At 46.3% G+C, this 21,082-nt stretch overlaps 1 protein-coding gene and 1 pseudogene across 1 annotated transcript in view; one reads left to right on the plus strand and one right to left on the minus strand.

The window, feature by feature from the left end:
• Positions 1–21,082, minus strand: part of LOC147622935 (uncharacterized) — a 56,370-nt gene that overhangs the window by 2,652 nt on the left and 32,636 nt on the right. The gene's annotated exons all lie outside the window — the stretch shown is intronic.
• Positions 19–3,935, plus strand: LOC147622937 (uncharacterized; annotated as a pseudogene).

Below are 21,082 nucleotides of genomic sequence, written 5' to 3' on the forward strand. Positions count from 1 at the left end.
TAGGGGCATTTGAGGACAGCTTTACGGGGGAAAGACATAGTCTTCTACTCTGAGACACACCAGGCGCCAGGACAGCTTATGCCACATGTGACTGGTTACATGTGGGAGACAGCATGCAGAGCAGAGGCTAGATCTGAACACAGAGGTCGAGGATCAGGGGGAGTAGCAATTTTGTTTAGGGAGGAGTTACGGCCAATCTTACACATTGTTCGTAGAGATGAACAGGCCAGGTACATGTGGGTGCGATTGAGGGCAGAGACTGGCAAATACTTACATATTGCTGTATGCTATGTTGCTCCCAGCACTTCAGTCTATGCGGCAGATAGAGGACAGTCTCCTTTTGTAATTCTAGATGACGATATATGGGAGTTTTCCCAGGAAGGTGACATCATCCTTCTAGGGGACTTCAATGCCAGGACAGGCCATTCTCAGACAGCCTTCTATGACACTTCAGAGGAGATGTTGCGAGAGCTAGATGTTGACGACATGGGATTAGCTAGATGTTCGCAAGATGAGCAACACACAGAGTATGGGAGATACTTGACAGATATGGGGACTGCACATGGGCTGGCCATACTCAATGGCATACCGAAATTCCCCACATCGAGTGGTTTCACTTGCTTTCCGCATAGACATGGGGCCAGCACAGTTGACTATGTTATGACTCAGCCCAGCTTGATACCTTTTATTCACGATTTTACAGTCGGCCCTAGGCCTATTGGTATAGCAGTAGATCATGCCCTCCTCACATTGACTATCTCCTTTCAGTTCAATACGACTCAGGCGGCACGAGCATCTGCCCGTATTCGCTACACCTTTACCCGAGAGACTGACTCTGTTTATAGAGATGGGATATACAGACGCTTATGCACAGAGGAGCCGGGACGACCACTAGAGGAGCTCACCCAGATATTAATAGAGACATTGCATGATGCTGCAATAGAAGCCTATCCACACACTCAGCCAAGAAGTAGAAAACGTTCTGGGAGTATGCCCCAAAACAGTTGGTATGATGAGGAATGTAGAGAGACGAGAGCGAAACTTCAGAAGGAAGTACTTTTGGGAGTCACCACTCACAAACAGTGACGCACTATCTTCCGGCGCTTAGTGCGGCGGAAGAAGAGGGCCTACCTTGCTCAGCTAGAGCGGGACTTATACCAGCTATTTTTGAGTCAGGACTCCGGAGAGGCATGGAGACTTTTTCATGAGCACTCTCCACCCCCTGCCATTACTTCCGCTGAGACTTGGGGTGAATATGCAGCTTCTCTCTACACAGTTTCGGGACAGCCTCCTTTACCGGACCCATTACAGCCATGCCCACAGACATGCACTTTCTTCACTGCAGAAATTGTAAGGAAAGCTATAGACAAAATGAAGACTGGGAGATCATATGATCATGACGGCCTAGTGGCAAAGCACTTTATACATGCTAGAGATATGCTTGCTGAGCTTTTAGCAGTAATGTTCAACCGAGCCATGTGTGAGGGTCTTGCTAGTACGTGGAGTATGTCCACTATCGTGCCTATTTTCAAGAAAGGAGACCCTATGGAGCCAGGGAACTATCGCACTATCATGATTGGACACACACTGGCCAGGTTGTAAGCATCTATTCTTGAACAGCAGTTGAGTAAATGGGCAGAGAGAGGGCATACGAGCATCAAGACAGGCAGGCTTTATAGGAGGAGATTTTCTACTCTTGCCCATATACTAACACTCAGAGCTATTATTGAGGAAGGCAGATCACATGGAAGGAAGATTTATTGTACCTTTGTGGATTTTCGCAAAGCTTTTGACACAGTCCCCCGAGCCCGTCTGCTGCGCAGACTACAAGAGATTGGGGTGCCTACAGAGTTGATTTGGGGAATTATGGCTTTATACAAGACAGTGGTGGGGCATGTACGTACTCCCGAGGGATCCTCTGAGTTGGTTCACTCCACAATTGGGGTGAAGCAAGGTTGCCCACTCTCCCCTACTCTATTTGGTATGTATGTGGATGAGGTTTCCGACTACATAGAGAGGGGGGGTAATAGAGGAGCACAGCCAGCTGGGACATGGATTTCATTGCTGCTATATGCTGATGACATTGTGTTGATCTCTGACTCCCCAGAAGGAATGCAATGTCACTTGGATGCCTTGCACACTTTCGCCCATGATAGTGGCTTGTCTGTGAACCTTGCCAAAACCAAGGTTATGGTGGGTCAGGAGGTCCGCACCTACATTTGCCTACGGTCAGGAGACAGTGGAGTATACAGATGCATATACTTATCTCGGGGTGGTATTCAGTGGCCCTGTGTTTTCCATGAGGAGAGCTGCAGAGATTAGACTGACTAGAGCATATGTAGCCTTGGGAGGACTGGAGAGGATTTGTTCGCAGGTTCAATTTCAGGAACCTTGAACAAAGCTCTGGCTTTTTGATACTTTGGTGACTTCAGCTATGCTTTATGGAGTGCAAATATGGGGACCCTCTGTGGACCACCATAGCCGATCCCGTAGTGGAGATGCATGGAGAGGCCGTTGGTTTCTATGATCTCCCGGCTGATTAGAGCCAAAGCCTTAGTGCCACATGCGATCATTCGTGCAGAGGTAGCTACCCCCCCATTGGTGGTGGAGGCTTTGACTAGATCAGTCTCCTTTATGCACAGTATGTGGGACCTCCCTAGAGACAGATATGCCCGACTAGCTTTGGAGTCCTCTCGACAGTTCGCTTCACAGGGTGACAGTTCTTGTTGGTATGCACAGATGACATCCTGGTTTGAGTTACATGGTTTTAGCATGGACAAACTACCACTCTTCCAGTACTCATTGGATGCACCCTCTTCGTCTCTCACCCGGACAGAGATTGCCAGACTCATCAGGCAGGACTTGATTCAGTTAGACACCAAACTGACATGGATAGAGCCCGTAAATGAGTTAGGCATGAACATGGCTTTCTACAGAGAGCGTCTTCTCCAGCTTATAGAGGATGGGTTTGTGACTAGACCCAGCTACATGGACACTCATTTATCCCATGGGATACGATGTGCTATTGGCCAGATACGTACATCTTCACATCACCTTGAGATTGAGACAGGCAGATTCAGAGGAGTGCCAGCTGAAGCACGGATATGTCAGTTATGTCATACGGAGCCCAAACAGAGTTGCATTATATATGTCACTGCCCAGTATATTATGAGATACGAGGCCGTTTTCACTGTTTTTTCAGAGAGGGCTTTGGGCCACTGTCTAGAGTCATGCGATACAAGGATCAAAGATGCCTTGGTCTGTATTTATTAGAGCTACGTAGATACAGAGAGGGTCTATTGAGAAGATCAGTTGGGAACAGACAATCCCAAAGGCAGATTACGGACTTCTTTAGACCAGCTATACTGAGCGTGTAGACGAGCATCCGAACGAGCAGCCACCACAGCAGGCCTCAGACTTCACCCGTACCAGAGGTATACTCACAGATCGGGTGCTTGAGCTTGGGAGATGCACACGCCCACGACTACGAGGGTTATCATGCCATCGAAAGAAACTGCAACAGAGGATTAGGAGCTCTCTTCTACGACATCGGAGACGCCCAGTCAGAGTACTTACCATGGAGGACATCGAGGAGATTCGCCAACAGCCAATGCTGGACACCCTCGGACATTGACCCTCAGTCTCTTGCATTTAGGCTCTTTAATTTTTTTATAGTTTATCTCGGACATTATTATTAGATTTCACTGGGATGTAACTCTTTTGGTCTCATAGGTCATTTTGGCCTTTTGAAGACGTTTAATATAACATTTCATTTCATTTCATTTCTCTCTTCACGGAAAAGAGGTGGGCTGATTCCCATTTCATTACTGTCAAAAAGTGACATAATCAACTAAAAAGCCCAATACAAGTTACACCTAGGATTAAAAAACTCGTAAATTTTACATGGCAAGGGGAATATCCCAGTCAACACGATAAGGCTACTACAAAAGTTAAAGGTATAAAAGAGGCAACAAGTGGTGAGGGGAAACTCCATAGAGGCTCCAAAACCAGAAGGTGCAAGGCCTCCAACCACCTTCCAATCTAGTAAGCAACTTCAACTCTGCCTTGTGTTGAACTTCAAAAGAAACTCCAACAACTACATCTGATAACTTCAAATCTGGAGATCCAAATCTTTCAAAAAGGTCTCTAAATCCTTTGACAACCACACCACCCATAAGAACCTCCAGTAACTAGAGCCAACAAGAATTCTGCAATGCTTGCTGTGGAATCACCTTCACAGCAGCAGCAAATCGAGTGTGCCGCAGATCTGACATGTGAGCACCTTCACTAAACCGGAGAAGGAATTGAAATATAGCTTGAAGAACCTCCAATTCTCCTTGCAGAAACCTTGTCCTCTCTAGCCAAACCAGAGGCTCCCAAGCCGTGGAGTAATGGAGGAAGTGAAACCGGCCTTCACCAAAATTGGAAGGGCGGTAACCTAGCTTTCACCCGTAATAATCTTTCCAACATCACATGCCAGAATACTTCAGTCTCCAATGCAAAACTTGAAAACACCAACACTTGAACTTCAAAGAGAGAGAGAGAGAGTAGGGTTTAGAGATGGGAGCCACGCTCCTGCACATGAGACGATTGGCCCCAAACTTGGCGCCCCCCGCAGGTATTTCTTTACTTCATCTTGCAAACAAGTACAACTTGCCCCTCTTCTGAGCCATACAAGAGTTTGCCCTTCCACGCACATCGTCGCGTGGCAATCCAATCTTGAAGCTTGGCTTCACACAAGGAGACTTCAACCTCCAAGTCCAATCTGTCACAAACACATGAGCGTGTGTTCTTGCTTCACATCCCTGGCTCTTCTTGCACAAGGATCCATGGTTGCACTTGTAATTCCAAGTACAAGTTCTTCTTTACACCAAGAAGGTGTCCTTCACTCTGCACGCGATGGTTCTTGAACACAACCACCCGAAGAGCGTCACACTTGTGCGTCCAAACTTGCACACAAGTTCTCTTGATGTTCCCTTCTAATGTGCCAAGGGCTTCTTTTTATACAACTTCACAAAAACGCTTTTAAAAATAAAGCGCTTTTATTTTTAGCAAAAAAAAGCAACTTTTGGCAAAAATCAAGATTCTAAAAATCTCCCAAACGGCTTTGAATTTGACCATGCCGTAAGAGGCAAACTTGCTCCTCTCGATGAACTCTTCGCAATGACGCGAACAAGTCCTCAATCCGACAAACTTGGAAAATTAGGGTTTTGGACTGAAAACCCTAATTTTCAGATCTGCTGCAGTTAGGGTTTTGCCAACACACATCTTCATGTTTTGTAGCTCCTGCAAAACAAAGACTAGCATACAAAGCATAAAACCCTAAAAACGATAAACCCTAATTTTCAGCTGGAACCCTAATTTCAGCAAACCCTAATTTCTGTCCAAACCCTAATTTTCAGATTTGTAACTTCTCCTTCTTCATATGCCTAAGCACATGTAGAATTAGGGTTTAGAGTGTTCTCTTGCATCCATTTAGGGTTAGGGTTTCATGATGCATACATACATGCACTCATATGTACACATACATACACATATGCATGCACAAATACTCTGGATTGTAACATACCCCCCCCTTGAAAGAATCAATCGTCCCCGATTGCACACTTAGGGATGCCAACCTATCCATAGATTCTTCCAAGAGTACATTACGCTCTCGTCCACACAACATACCTAACAATGATAGTTAACTCCGCCGAATTTTCTCGTGGCGTGTTCCCGAACTATCAATGCTAGGATGTGGATCATTTATACTACATACATAGTAGAGATGGTTAACTACGCCGAATTTTCTCGTGGCGTGCTCTCGAACCACCACTAGTAATGTATATAATAGCCATCGTCCATAACCAAAGTCATGGGAATCTTTTCCTTGTTATGGCTCAAATTGGCGTCCCAATTCGACTTTAACTACCATAACCCACACGTGTGCTCGAGTCACAATAAACAAATAGTTCACATTAGCAAATAAGATGTCAGCATACATCACCGCTAGAAAAATCCATGTTAGTAAAAAATAAAAGCAAAGATGAACTTTCTAGGATACTATTTGCAAATCCTTTTGAATATGTCTGTAGTCCGGAGTGGAGGGAACTCCCCAAAGCCACAGGCAAGCTTTAGACCATATTAACTCATGCTGAACCTGCTTCCGGAGCCGCTACCATAGTAGGCTCAAGCCCAAAGGCCTCCAGGTAAAGTGTCAATAACTCAGATGTATCTGCTAGGTCACCCTCCATCCATTTGGCATCCATAGGCGAGTAATTCCTGAACTTTCCCAAATATCGTTGCATCACTTTACCTCTGACTTTCCTTTCTTTATGAGCCACGATCTGTTCTGGTACCAGAATTTCCTCTTGCTCTTCCACTTCAGGTTGGGGCTCATGTACCATCTCAGCGGGCACCTCACCAGTGAATGGCCTAAGGAGACTCACATGGAAGGCGGCGTGAATTCTCCAACTCTCTAAAAAGCTTGAGTCTGTACGACACCTCGTTAATCTTCTCAAGCACTTGAAAAGGCCCGTAATATCTCATGCTCAACTTTGGGTACACACGTGTCTTTCCTTTCATCTTCTTGAGCCTTGCCTTTTCAAAACGAAGCAGTACCCAATCACCTAGACCAAACTCCAAAGGTCTCTTGTGACGATCTGCAGTCTTTTTCTGCTTCTCTTGCGTCCTCTGGAGAGCAAACTTCACTTTCTTGTACGCTTCATCTCAATCTTCCGTATACTTGTCGGCTTCAAATATCTTATCCTTTGTGTGCAAAATAAGGGGAACTTTCTTGCCGCCTTCAACCACTTCAAAAGGTGCCTTTCCAGTCGAGGTGTGAACCGTGTTGTTGTAGGCGTACTCGACAAGTGGAAGAAACTTTTCCCACTGCTCCTTGTGCTCTGACACATAGCACTTCAGCAAATCCAGCACAATCGAGTTCGCAACCTCAGATTGGCCATCTGTCTGGGGATGAAAAAACGATGAGAACTTCAATGTAGTTCCCATGTTCTCAAACAAAGCTCTCCAAAACAAGCTCGTCATACGTGGATCTCTATTGCTGACAATTGAAGTCGGCAATCCATGATACTTGAAGATGTTACTCATGAACAACTTTACCCCTTCTTTTTCCACATTCTTCCGAAAGCTTTACAGAATCCCAATGCTTGCTTTTCCTTTCCTTGATCCTGTTCAAACTTCTTTGCTTTCGCTCAAGTCTTTGCATAAAAGCAAACTCCTTGTAGAAGATGTTAACTGCCAACCCTTTGACGCTTTTGTAAGTTTGCCTTCCTGAAAAAGTAACACGTGCACGACTTTTCCCACTTTCATTCAGTGTTGTTGGCCTCTTCCACAAATTCCTAGAATCAGCCCTGTAACATTGGTTCACACTCTTGAAGAACACCTCTTGTCATCTCTGCAACGGTTTACTTCCTGAAAAGCAACCAAAAAGCACAAAAAGCAACCTTTTCTCGCTTTTCTGCTTTCCAAACTAGTCCAAAATCAACTCATGTCATTGCATGACATAGATCCACAACAAGAGACCCCTGTTCTTCAATTTTTGGCTCTGGTCAGCCCTCGGTCAACCCTGGTCAACGCTGGTCAAACCTGGTCAAACAGCCCTGCTTTTGCATGTTTCCATGCCCTAAGGTGTCCCAAACTTCATGCATGTCCTTTTCCAAACTGTGGAAACCTTCCTCATTCGCAAATCCAATTTTTGACCACATTCCAACGCTTGCTTTTTATCCCAAAAGCACCTGCTTTTTGACTGCGTGTTCCAACCTTGCTTTTTGATGTTCTGATGATCAGATCTGTTGTAAACTTCTTGCATGTAAGCACCCCATCCTGGGAAATCCTTTCACGCACACAGATCCTCTTTCTGACCATGCTCTATCTTTGCTTTTTTAGAAAAAAGCAGTTTTGCTTTTCTGCCTTTGATCTTGCCTGAACTCCATGTCCAAGCATTAGTCCTGCTCATCTTCTAAGAGTCATTTGAAAGACTCTCCCTTAGAAGATTATCCATGTCTCGCTCTCATCTTTACATATCTTGTCCCTTGCTCCATCACATCCTCTCGGTTGTTCCACCGGCTATTGTCTTCACTCTCATGTACACACTCATGTGTAAGGTTCTTGTGAGCGCGAGTCCTTTTTCGCTCCAACTCACCTCTTCTACGTGAGAGCTTTTCCACATAGACAACCACAAGCTGTCCTCTTGGAAAGTTGATGATGTGCACTTCTCTTTGCAACAGTTATTCTACTTCTTTCTGTCTCTTTGAACCATCTGCCACTCAGGCAAACCCAAGCCCATCTGCCATCGAAGACTGATGGTATCCCGTCTTGTTTTCTCTTTGGCTTGAAGACAACCACACGCTCGTCGCCCTCTTCAGGAAGTGGACGATATCCCATCCTGGCTCTTGTAGGCAACCTCGAGCCCACCTGCTCAGAAGTAGATCGTATCCCGGCAATGGAACCTTGAAACCCAGCTACATGGACACTCATTTATCCCATGGGATACGATGTGCTATTGGCCAGATACGTACATCTTCACATCACCTTGAGATTAAGACAGGCAGATTCAGAGGAGTGCCAGCTGAAGCACGGATATGTCAGTTATGTCATACGGAGCTCGAAACAGAGTTACATTATATATGTCACTGCCCAGTATATTATGAGATACGAGGCCGTTTTCACTGTTTATTCAGAGAGGGCTTTGGGCCACTGTCTAGAGTCATATGATACAAGGATCAGAGATGCCTTGGTCTGTATTTATTAGAGCTACGTAGATACAGAGAGGGTCTATTAAGAAGAACAGTTGGGAACAGACAATCCCAAAGGCAGATCACATACTTCTTTAGACCAGCTACTGAGCGTGTAGACGAGCATCTGGACGAGCAGCCACCACAACAGGCCTCAGACTTCACTCGTACCAAAGGTATACTCACAGATCGGGCGCTTGACCTTGGGAGATGCACACGCCCACGACTACGAGGGTTATCATGCCATCGAAAGAAACTGCAACAGAGGATTAGGAGCACTCTTCCACGACATCGGAGACGCCCAGTCAGAGTACTTACCATGGAGGACATCGAGGAGATTCGCCAACAGCCAATGCTGGACATCCTCGAACATTGACCTCAGTCTCTTGCATTTAGGCTCTTTAATTTCTTTATAGTTTATCTCGGACATTATTATTAGATTTCACTGGGATGTAACTCTTTTGGTCTCATAGGTCATTTTGGCCTTTTGAAGACGTTTAATATAACATTTCATTTCTCTCTTCACGGAAAAGAGGTGGGCTGATTCCCATTTCATTACTGTCAAAAAGTGACATAATCAACTAAAAAGCCCAATACAAGTTACACCTGGGATTAAAAAAACTCGTAAATTTTACATGGCAAGGGGGAATATCCCAATCAACACGATAAGGCTACTACAAAAGTTAAAGGTATAAAAGAGGCAACAAGTGGTGAGGGGAAACTCCATAGAGGCTCCAAAACCAGAAGGTGCAGGGCCTCCAACCACCTTCCAATCTAGTAAGCAACTTCAACTCTGCCTTGTGTTGAACTTCAAAAAAAACTCCAACAACTACATCTGATAACTTCAAATCTGGAGATCCAAATCTTTCAAAAAGGTCTCTAAATCCTTTGACAACCGCACCACCCATAAGAACCTCCAGTAACTAGAGCCAACAAGAATTCTGCAATGCTTGCTGTGGAATCACCTTCACAGCAACATCAAATCGAGTGTGCTACAGATCTGACATGTGAGCACCTTCACTAAACCGGAGAAGGAATTGAAATATAGCTTGAAGAACCTCCAATCCTCCTTGCAGAAACCTTGTCCTCTCTAGCCAAACCAGAGGCTCCCAAGCCGTGGAGTAATGGAGGAAGTGAAACCGACCTTCACCAAAATTGGAAGGGCGGTAACCTAGCTTTCACCGGTAATAATCTTTCCAACATCACATGCCAGAATACTTCAGTCTCCAATGCAAAACTTGAAAACACCAACACTTGAACTTCAAAGAGAGAGAGAGAGAGAGTAGGGTTTAGAGATGGGAGCCACGCTCCTGCACATGAGACGATTGGCCCCAAACTTGGCGCCCCCGCAGGTATTTCTTTACTTCATCTTGCAAACAAGTACAACTTGCCCCTCTTCTGAGCCATACAAGAGTTTGCCCTTCCACGCACATCGTCGCGTGGCAATCCAATCTTGAAGCTTGGCTTCACACAAGGAGACTTCAACCTCCAAGTCCAATCTGTCACAAACACATGAGCGTGTGTTCTTGCTTCACATCCCTGGCTCTTCTTGCACAAGGATCCATGGTTGCACTTGTAATTCCAAGTACAAGTTCTTCTTTACACCAAGAAGGTGTCCTTCACTCTTCACGCGATGGTTCTTGAACACCACCACCCGAAGAGCGTCACACTTGTGCGTCCAAACTTGCACACAAGTTCTCTTGATGTTCCCTTCTAATGCGCCAGGGCTTCTTTTTATACAACTTCACAAAAACGCTTTTAAAAATAAAGCGCTTTTATTTTTAGCACAAAAAAGCAACTTTTGGCAAAAATCAAGATTCTAAAAATCTCCCAAACGGCTTTGAATTTGACCATGCCGTAAGAGGCAAACTTGCTCCTCTCGATGAACTCTTCGCAATGTCGCGAACAAATCCTCAATCCGACAAACTTGGAAAATTAGGGTTTTGGACTGACAACCCTAATTTTCAGATCTGCTGCAGTTAGGGTTTTGCCAACACACATCTTCATGTTTTGTTGCTCCTGCAAAACAAAGACTAGCATACAAAGCATAAAACCCTAAAAACGATAAACCCTAATTTTCAGCTGGAACCCTAATTTCAGCAAACCCTAATTTCTGTCCAAACCCTAATTTTCAGATTTGTACCTTCTCCTTCTTCATATGCCTAAGCACATGTGGAATTAGGGTTTAGAGTGTTCTCTTGCATCCATTTAGGGTTAGGGTTTCATGACGCATACATACATGCACTCATATGTACACATACATACACATATGCATGCACAAATACTCTGGCTTGTAATAGGAAGAGACCTAAATGAAGCTGGGTACACTTCCACACCTTCCGGGAGAGCCAAACCACAATCTGCATACATGGTCTTTGACCTTCCAAGAGGAATGAAGAAAATTTCCGCAATCCACAATCCCAAGTAGATCGACAATCAATTCTGATGGGAAAGAGAGGAGGTTAACGAGAACAATGCACATTTAACCATGCACTAGCCATGGGCACACTTCCACAGCAACAAGGGTGCCAACCCGCAAATCTGCATACATGGGCTTTGGCAACCAATACCCCAAAAAGATGTGCTGAAAACTCCATGGGGGGGAGAGAGAAAAAGAGAGAGGCTCCCAGACCCTAGGCGACGGCGCCTGACAATGCCAAGGGACAAAGCATAAGTGTGGAGGCAGAGTCGTGGCGGGCAGGTAAGCCAAGTGGAAGCAGGGCCATGGCGGGCAGGCAGGTGATGGCAGGAAAGCAAGGGGGTGGCAGGGTATGGCAAGGGGTGGTGGGGCAGAGCGACATGGCTTGTCAAACATTCCCTCCCTCTACAATGGGAGGGTCTGTAGATGACAAAATCAGCCAGCTTGATCATATCCTTAGGGATCTTATCAAGGACCAGAAGAAGACATTGGACAGCACCATCACCGCCATCAAGAAGGACTTATTGACGCGCATGGGGAAGCTGGAGGCCGAAGCGGAAATATGGAAGGAAGAGAAGCTTACCATGCAAGAGAAGTGGGAGAAGGAAAAGCTCGCCATGCAAGAGGAAATCAACCTTTTGAAGGGCGAAGTGGCATACTTACGCGATCATCCACGGGAGGAAGGAGAGACTCTTGAGGTGGACAAAGAGGCGATCAAAGAAGAGATCACCAAAACCCTCACCCACACAATCGAGGGGAAAATGGAGGCGGCCCGCGAAGGATGGGTAGAAGTGATGAAGAAGAACATCAAAAAGGAGGTGCAAGAAGATGTACGCGACGGATCCGGCGCCTCAACATCCGAGTCACAGGGATACCAGAGAGCACTACCTCCACGCCCGAGATTGACGGGCGGAACCTATGTACCAAGCTAGGCCTAAAGGAGGATGAGCCGCTCCCATTCACTAGAGTATGGAGGACAACCCCAAAGGACTCCACCAAAGGCAAGGCCTTAGTGCTACAGCTCCCGGACGAGGAGAGTAGGATGAGCTTTATGAGAAGACGGGCTATCTTGAGGAGCTTGCAAGGGACCCCATCTACTTCAATGATGACCTCACATGAATGCAACTGGAGCACAGAAGATTATGCATGCCGAAAATCAAGGCGGCATGCAAAGAAGGGAAGAAGGCACATTATAGGGATGGTCACATCTACATTGATGGGAAGAGGGTCGAATAGCGCCATCTGGCCTATGAGACACTGAGGAAACAACATGAAGACAAAGAGATACACATAGCAATCTGGAACTGTAATGGAGTCCTATGGACACATCCAGGGAGACTTGAGGAGGTTATGGAGGGTTGGGATATCATCTTGATGACAGAGACACATGAGAGCCCGGAGAGGGGCTTACCACGGGTTGAGGGTTATCAGTGGGAGTCAGCTCACCGACAGGGGATAAGACAGGCCACCTCCCGAGCTTCAGGAGGTATTGCAGTGCTTTTCAGGCATGGGTTACATGAGCATGTTCGAGTCGTAGCACGAGACTCGGAGGCGAGATACATGTGGATTAGCTTACGCCTCTCGGAGACCAGATGGATTTATATCGCCCTTTGCTACTTTCCTCCGAAGGGGTCGCGGTTTGCCACCACCGAGGAGCCGGGTGGAGGAGAAGCTAGTGAGTCTCCATACTCTCTCTTATCTAAGGAGATCTTACACTATTCGACACTGGGAGTAGTCTTCTTGATGGGGGACTTCAATGCACGGACTCAGAGCAGACAGTGCGAGATCTATGACTTTGAGGATCCCTTGAGACTAGAGCCGCTAGGTACAGAGGATACAGGGACCACTCGGATCTCCGCTCATGGAGGAGCTGACAGCACTGGATATGGGCAACATTTGCTGGAGCTTGGGGCCCGACACCATCTCGTTATTTATAACGGGATGACTCAGTGGCCAGATTCAGGTGGGTTGACTTGCTTTCCAGTGGGAGGCGGCAGTAGTACAGTGGACTATGTGATGGGATCCCGGGAGGCAGCAGATATGGTGTCTCACTTCACCGTACCACCATGTCCCATTGGGGCGGATCATACATACCTATCCCTCACTTTCAGGAGCTTATTGGAGACCCACCCACCCATATACAGCCACCACGCACTATTTTTCACTTCACTCAGGACCTAGCCGAGGTGTACGACTATCATGTTCATGATCAGCTATTTGCCTTAGATCCATCGGCACCCATGGCCATGCTCACCTCCCAGCTCTCACATGTACTGCACTCCGCAGCCGCGAGGAGTTTCCCATACTACATACAGACAGGACGGCCACCTACATCTGGGAGCATGCCCCAGAACCGATGGTATGATGATAAGTGCAGAAACCTTTACCGCAGTCTCCGAGTGCAGAGGGCTCGCGGCGGGGAGATCACCCAGAGGCAGCCAGGCAGGCAGGAGGATGCATACTCTCACCCGCCGTAAGCGGCGAGCTTATGAGGAGGCTCAGTACTGGGACACATATCACATGCTCATGAGCAGAGATACTGCTGCTGCTTGGAGGAGACTCAGAGAGCCCCGTCCTTCCACACCTATTGCCGATCCTCAGACCTGGCAGACATATGCAGAGAGACTTTATGATGTGCCTGCACAGCCCCCTATACCACAGCCCACAGAGCCATGCTCCACAGTCTCCACCTTCTTCACCCCACCTATGGTTAGGAGGGCCATGTGCCGACTCCAACATGGACGGGCAACAGATCATACAGGATTACAGGGAGAGCATCTCATCTATGCTATTGATACATTGGCACCATTTCTTGCTCATCTCTTCAACAGAGCTCTGTCAGAGGGGTTTCCGACTGAGTGGACGATGCACACTATTGTGCCGATCCATAAAGCGGGAGATGTACTAGACCCCGGGAACTACAGGACCATCATGATTGGCCATATATTGGCCAAACTATACGGGGCAGTTTTGGAGGCAGAGTTGAGCACTCATGCAGAGGTTGGGGGATTGAGAGCAGCAGGCCAGGCAAGCTTCCGTCGAGCCTTCTCAACCATCGACCACATTTTTACATTGAGGTGCCTGATTGATCGGGCCAAGGCACGGAGGCCATGGCTCTATTGTTGCTTTGTGGATTTCCGCAAGGCATTTGATACTGTGCCCAGAGAGCGCCTCTTTCGGCGACTACAGACACTAGGCATACCTTCAGACATGATGTGGGGCATATACAGGCTATATGAGCAGGTCTTTGGGAGAGTCCGATGCCCAGGAGGCTTGTCCGACACAGTTGCTAGCACCATTGGTGTGAAGCAGGGGTGCCCGCTCTCCCCCACGCTCTTTGGGCTTATTGATGAGGTGGTCGATTACATCACACAGGGAGGAGGCTCTGGGGTTGAGCTATCAGGTATTGCTGTCCATGTTATGCTTTATGCTGATGACATCGTCTTGGTATCCGACATGATGCAGGTTGGGCTTCAAAGACACCTTGTGGCTCTTGATGACTTCTGCGCACAGGAGGGGCTCAGAGTGAACCTTGGGAAAACCAAGGTTATGATCTTCCACACTTCACCCGCAGTCAGGAGCCACACTACTCTCACATTAGCAGGAGGGCGGGTCGAGGTGGTGAGCTCTTATGTTTACCTTGGCATCACATTTACTAGCTCAACTAGACGCTTCTCCATGGCTCAGGCAGTCCGAGACAGAGTGACCCGGGGGTATGCAGCTCTTGCTGGCCTTGAGCGTCAGTGTTATCAGGCACATTTTCAGGAACCCCGCACGAAGGGGTGGCTCTTTGATACATTAGTGACACCAGCCTTGATGTATGCAGCAGCGGTTTGGGCACCATGGCTGGCGGTTTGCTTCAAATACATGCTGACAAGACGTAACTCCGATTTCTCAAAGAAATTCCCGTAAGTGAAAGCAACTTCAAATGGTCTGACAAAAGCTAAAGCTTTTGTGGGCTCCATCTTGATGTATAGGATTCAAACTTGATATCCTTATCACCGGCCTTGAAGGTTTTAGGCTTTTTATGCCTCCTTCGTGTATGAAAATGCTTATTTTTTAATATAATATGAGATTCAAAGCTAACAGAGAGAGATGGAAAGTGTCTAGTATGGACTATTTTTGAATATAATATGAGATTCAAAGCTGAGAGAGAGAGATGGAAAGTGTCCAGTATGGATTATAGAGATTGAATAATTAGGTGAATAATTAGTATGAGAAGTAAACTGACCTGATGTATGCCTTCAAGAAGATGAAGGTCTTGTATCTTTCTTCTCATGATGAGAAGTATGCTTCCTGCGGTTAGGTGGGTATGAAGCCTGTCGTCTAGATCTTCGAGCACTAGGCTCTTTGGTATTCTGAACTCTCGCTCAGGTGTGGGTTCTTTATCTCCAACTTGAGGCTCCTCTTGTCCTCGCTCTTCGCGTTTCTGAGTCAATTCTGCAATTGCTTTCTGAATCTCCATCTAAGCAATATACTTTGGAATTCAGCAAAATTGACTTGCATCTCTTTAAGAGAGAGAGGGTTAGTAGTCCCATGTCTGCTGTCGCTTGAAAGGAAAGTCCTCCCTTCCGCAAAAGTGAGGAAATCTTGCTCTGATACCACTGTCACAGTGTCAAATGATGTGACTGTGTGCAGAAAAGAGGTGTGCAGCAAGCAGTAAAAGAGCAGCAGGAGCATAGGCGAGAGAGAGAGAGAGAGCAACTGAAAGTTGTGGGTACAAAAGTATGTACCTCTTTTAGGGTTTTTGATTAATATATGAAGTAACCTGTGTTCACACTATTGTCCAAACACACATGTATAAAAGGCACGTAGCCCTTTATTTCCAACAACCTCCCACCTAAAGGCAACGTGTCTTTATGGTGGAGAGAAAGAATCAGCTATAAGTACAATATGTACAAGCTGAAAACAATGTATCATCCAAACCCCATCATCTGTCGACAATGAGCAAACCGATCTGCTGGTAAACTCTTCGTAAGAAGATCTGCGGAATTATCATCCGTGGGTACCTTGACAAGCCCATGTGTTTGTTGTCAAGTACATCTCGAATGAAAAGATACTTCACCTCTATGTGCTTTGTTTTTGAATGGAAAACCAGATTCCTTGCCAACATGATAGCACTCTAACTATCACATTGCAATATAGGAGTCTCTGTAATGCCAAGCACTCCCACCAAGCGTGACAAGTTACAACCATAAGGCCTCTTTGCATGCTTCGGTGGCAGCTACATATTCAGCTTCAGTAGTGCTCAAGGCAACACACTTTTGAAGCCTAGACATCCAAGACACTGCACCCGCAAAGGTGAACACATATCCTGAAGTAGATTTCCTGCAATCAGAATGACCAGCATAGTTTGCATCCGTGTAGCCAACAATGAAAGCTTCATGCTTTCCAAAACAAATGCACAATTCTCTTGTGCCTTTAAGGTATCTCATAATACCTTTCACTACATCCCAATGCTTTTTGCCAGGATTTGCCATATAACTGCTAACAACTCCCACTGCAAATGCAATGTCAGGACGTGTAGCAATCATGGCATACATTAAGCATCCTACTGCTGAGGCATAGGGAATCTTGGCCATTTCAGCCCGTTCATTATTAGATTTAGGACTGTCCTCTGCACTAAGTTTCACATATGAAGGCAATGGAGTACTTATTGGTTTCGCCCCCTCCATATTGAAACATTGCAACACTTTGGACACATACTCCTGCTGCGACAAATAAAGAAGCCTTATCGATCTGTCCCGCAGTATATGCATACCAAGAATGCGATTAGCATCACCAAGATCCGTCATGTCAAAACTTTTATGCAGGTTTTGCTTCAATGTATTCAGTTCATGAGCATTTCTGTCACCAATTGGCCGACCATTTGGTCCATCTCCAGTTTTTGTGTCTCGTTCACTTAAGGCCAGGCCGGTGTCTCATGTGAAGAGGCCAATATTCTTGCTTGACATGGACGGGAGCCAGACTAGTGCCACCCGTGTGACCTGGACTGTGTTCTATCCATGGGATTGTCACGCCAAGGAAGGGCCAGTATTCGTGCCGTGTCTTGCTTATGGGACCGTCACTCCATAGGGAGGCTCGTGCCTGGAACTGTGTCTTACCTATGGGACTGTCACTTCATAGGAAGACCAAGATTTATGTTTCACGTCATGCCATTTTTGTGCCCGACAGATATTTTGTACTTGTTCCATGAACGGGAGATATGTCCATGATACTATTTGCACATGCACTCATGTTCTGCATGTTTGAAATTGTTTTCGCATGACTTGTATTTTTGTGTTTGCCTGTTTGACGTGTTACTTACTGAGCGAGGACGCCTGCTAGTGAGTTGTGAAGTTTGCTCTGTCTTCTGACGAGTTTTGATGCATGTGAACAGGTGGTAAGTATATTGTACATGTTGGTTTAATACTTTGATCTCTAACCTTTCATTTTATAAGGTTATATGTCCACACTCACTTAAAAGTGGGCACCCACTTAGGGGCCAAGGTGGGGAGCCTCACTTATCTTGTGTGTGTGGGGGGGTGGGTGCATGGTCACCTACCCACACCACCAAAGAGCTGACCGCCCACATGCAAACGTGGGGAGCCAGCCAGCTCTAGTCGTGCAACTCCCCCTCCAAACTTTATCTTAAAAAAACCACCACCTCCATCGTGGATATGCTGGCATTCATCTGTTCGCTCTTTTCAGGCTGCGCCTACTATTTTCCCTCAGCTAATGGCGGCGCCACTGTTCTGCAGGCTGACGGCTGCCTGTGCGATTCATTCTTAGCAGCTATGTGAAAATCTTCTTAGGGCTGTTTCTCTGCTCTACTAGCAACCATACAGGCTGTGCCTCACTACTGCAGGCAGCCCCTCTACTTTCAGCCACCAGACGGCTGTGGCTGTGCGCCTCCAGACAGGCAGCCCAACAGGCTGCGCTGCCTGCCCACAGCAAGTGGTTGTGCACCTATTTTCCAGCCAACAGAGCTCTGCCCTCAGGCGGCTATACTACAGCTTGTTGCGCAGCCTACCACAGCAGCCGGCTGTAAGTCCATCACCAGCCCGCTGTGTGTGTGTGTTCTTCTCCAACACGCTGTGCTCTGCAGCCAGCCACCACCAGCAGGCTACTACATCGCCTTCATCTCCTCTTTGCAGCCAGGGTGTTCATCTGCAGCCAGGCGACTATAAATTGGTTGCTCTTCCACGCCTCTTTAGGCTGAGCCACCTTCTCCTATACATCTGGTGGCTGTGTTCCTACAGCGAGGCGTTACCTCTCCTAAGGCAGCTGCTCCATCTCCTTTTTACAAGAGGTTGCACTTCCTTTCCATAGGCGGCGTCTTCCTTCTTCAAGTGGCTACATCTGGTGTCCCACTCAAGTAGCCACAGATACCTCGGGTATTGGACTTCCATCTTCAAGTAAGTGAATTTTCAGATTTAAGTAAAGTATTTTGTGATAAATCTGATAAGGGACTCTCTCCACGGCAACACCCGTTCGGTGCCGGGTAGTCCAAGCTCTCGGAGAACCACGGTCCAAAGGTGCTGAGATCGGGAGAGCCAAGCATTAGTACGAGAGCGCCTGTTTGTGCGTGGTCTTGGAACACCAGTGGGGCACTCTCTGCGGAGTCCAGTGAAAGCACAGGACCGTAGAGACTGGACCATGCAAGTGGTCGTTCTACTTCGAACGTCGACTTCGAGCCTTTTGTTTGGTACTGTATTCATTTGTACATGGACATCATCTGGTTCTTGGAACCCATGGAGCATTGTATTTGTTAAATACTCCCAATAAATATATCATATATTGAGGGGGGGGTCGGCCCGTTCCGGCCCTAGTGCTGGTATCCATCTATCTCATTTCATTTCATTTCAATTTCAAGTTGTTATTAAGTTGTCCATTTCAAATTGTGATATTAAGTTGTGCTATTACGCGTGTGGGTGTCCAACGGAGTCTATTCCCACTTGACGGGATCGGTTTCATTGGTATCAGAGCACGGTTGTTTCCCTCTTCCTAGTGGGGAAACGAACCTGTGTATTGGACACTCCGCTTCTAGCACACTTAATACAATGGACAGCCAAGGCAACCCTTTGGAAGTGCCTAATTCGAGGGGTCCATCTAGTGCCTCTCGTGGTTCTGATGCTCTGCGAGGAAGGCACAAGCCCCTTGAAAGGGTTAATGATAGTGAATCAAAGGGTCAACTGTCTCGAGGAAAGATAGTCATGCTTGAACAAGAGCCTGATGCAATGAGGGCTGAAATGGAACATATGAGAAAACTTTTGCAGGCACAAGAGCAAGAGTTAAAATTTTAACATGCAGTTCCTGATGTGCAAGGAAATACAAGTCATGATGCAAAAGAGCGTATGGTATGCAAGGCTTGGGGTCAAATCAAGGATCAGCCCGCCTTATTCATGTTTGATGACTGTGCAACCGATAACTTCATCTCTATGCAAACGACAGCTGCATTGGGTATTGAGGTTGAGAACATGGGACCTCAGATTGAAGCCGAAGCTGCATTTATTGGTAAAGAGGTGCAGGTTGCCCCATTGATAGGGAAGTTGCGCATCCATATCCAGGGCTACCTTGATAATGAACATTTCCTAGTTGCTCCACTAAATGGATGTGATGTATTGTTGGGCAAGCCATGGCATCATAGGCTGAAGCCCCGCAAAGAGTACAAGACCAATATGATTTCTTTTATGCATAAAGGCCGCATGCATTTTATTGATGCTGGCAAAGAAGGGGATTCCATCCCACTTGTATCACACATCCAAATTAATAAAGCAATGAAAAAGAGTCTTTCTGCGTACTTGGTTTTTGTTCGTAATAGCATTGTGCCAAATCATCAAAATGTGGATGCTATGACTAATGATAGGCTGAATTTTCTTTATGCATTCAATGAATGTTTTGCTGATACTTTGCCAGGTGAATTACCTCCCCAAAGGCCCGAAGATCATCGCAGAGATCTTGTGCCAGGTAGTTCTCCACCTAACAAACCCGCATACCGAGTGAGTGCCGCACAACAAGAAGAGATCATGAAACAGGTTTGGTTCAGCCCAGTTCCTCACCTTACTACTCTCATGTGCTTCTTGTTCAAAAGAAGGACGGATCATTCCGCATGTGTGTGGACTATAGAGCTTTAAACAAGCTTACCATCAAGAACAGATTCCCAATTCCGCGAATTGATGATATTTTGGATAAGCTTGATGGTTCGGCTTGTTTCAGCCGACTTGATTTGAAGAGTGGTTATGCCTTTTGGTCTCACCAATGCTCCTGCTACGTTTAATCGTATGATGGATAGGATATTCCCACCCCATCGCAAATTCACAGGAGTATTCTTTAATGATATCTTGGTTTTCTCCAAGAATGAGCAGGAACACAGAACTCATTTGGTCACAGTGTTCGAAGAGTTGCGGAAGCATAAACTTTTCATTAATGCCAAGAAAAGTGAGTTTTTCCTTTCAGAGATTCATTACCTGGGTCATATTGTATCCAAAGATGGAGTAACGATGGATCCTGCAAAGATAGAGACCATTCGGAATTGGCCCGAATTGCAAAACGTACATCAAGTACGTAGTTTTCTGGGATTATGTTCATATTATAGGCGTTTCATACGGCATTTTGCTATGATTGCCACCCCTCTACATGATCTCACCAAGAAGAAAACCACTTTCAAATGGACTTCAAAAGAACAGGATGCTTTCTTGCAGCTCAAGCATGCTATCATATGTGGTCCAGTATTGATTGTTCCTGACTTGCACAAGTCATTCGTAGTTGAATGTGATGCTTGTGGTGATTGCATAGGAGCTGTCCTAAATCAAGAAGGGCATGCAGTTGCATACGAGAGCCGTCGTTTGCATGATGCTGAGCTTCATATGGATATCTATGAGAAAGAGCTTTTGGCTGTAATTCACACCTTAAAGATATGGAAACATTATCTTCTTAGGGCTGA

This window comes from Cibotium barometz, chromosome 28, assembly GCF_041138505.1.
Source record: "Cibotium barometz isolate CiBa-2024 chromosome 28, ASM4113850v1, whole genome shotgun sequence".
Classification (NCBI taxonomy): domain Eukaryota; kingdom Viridiplantae; phylum Streptophyta; class Polypodiopsida; order Cyatheales; family Cibotiaceae; genus Cibotium; species Cibotium barometz.